Below are 1,166 nucleotides of genomic sequence, written 5' to 3' on the forward strand. Positions count from 1 at the left end.
TAAGTAGGAGCCAGGAGCACAAGCAAAGCAGGCAAGACCTTTGGGTTCCAGCCTTAGTACCTCGTAGGCCCCTCAACATCACCTGAATTGATCCCCAGACACCTGCAGGGAATAGTTCTCAGTACCACCAAGTGTGCTCCCCTCCCCCATGACCCAGTCATAGTTAAGGTTTTCTCTACCAAGATCCTAACTCTTAAGAGCTGACTTAGCTTGCAAATTTCCAAACAATATGCCTTCTTTGTTTTATTATTATTATTATTATTATTATTATTATTATTATTATTATTATTATTATTTGGGGCGTCACACCCAGCGGCACTCGGGTTTCTCCTGGCTCTGCGCTCAGAAATTGCTCCTGGCAGGCTCAGGGGACTATATATTATGCTGAAATCTAACTGGAGTCCATCCTGGTTCAGCTGTGCACAAGGCAACGCCATACCGCTGTGCTATCTCTCTGGCCCGTTTTTTATTTTATTTTATTTTATTTTTTACACCATGATTACAAACATGTCTGTACTTGGGTTTCAGTCTCAAAAACAAACAAACAAACAAAAAAACCTTCCTTCAACAGTGCAACATTTCCACTTTTTTTTTTTATTGCTTCACCAAAAAATATGGAACGCTTCACGAATTTGCGTGTCATCCTTGCGCAGGGGCCATGCTAATCTTCTCTGTATCGTTCCAATTTTAGTATATGTGCTGCCGAAGCGAGCACATTTCCACTTTTATACTTATACTTTTAAGAAAAAATATATGCATTACATATATCCATATGCATGCACACATATATCCAGTAGGATATTACTCAGTTTTAAGGGAAAATAAAATCTTGTAATTGGAGATAACAGATGAAATACAAGGGGTTATCGCAAGTGAATTTAGTCAGTAGGGAAAGGCATTTTGGATGAGTGCCCTCATCTGTAGGATGTAGAAAATCAAAACAATAGGACAAATAAACCTATGGCTTCAGACTAGAGAACTGAGCAGGAGATAGGGAGCAGAACAGGGACGGAAAAATCATAGTGGGGAGAGGAGTCAAAGAAACTGTGATGGAGAAATAGTTGTACTTTAGTGGTAGCTGTGAAGTAGTAACAGTTAATTAATGAACCCTAAAACATAGTCATGTAAACTATCAACTCATTTTAAATTATTTTTTAGAAATTTAT

At 38.4% G+C, this 1,166-nt stretch overlaps 1 non-coding gene across 1 annotated transcript; it reads right to left on the reverse strand.

The window, feature by feature from the left end:
* Positions 1 to 608: 608 nt before the first annotated feature.
* On the reverse strand, positions 609 to 715 carry LOC126010418 (U6 spliceosomal RNA). The gene has a single exon (XR_007496448.1). It is a non-coding gene; the product is annotated as a U6 spliceosomal RNA (small nuclear RNA).
* Between the last annotated feature and the right edge of the window lie 451 nt (positions 716 to 1,166).

The sequence above is a fragment of the Suncus etruscus genome, chromosome 5 (assembly GCF_024139225.1).
Source record: "Suncus etruscus isolate mSunEtr1 chromosome 5, mSunEtr1.pri.cur, whole genome shotgun sequence".
In the NCBI taxonomy this organism is placed as follows: Eukaryota; Metazoa; Chordata; class Mammalia; order Eulipotyphla; family Soricidae; genus Suncus; species Suncus etruscus.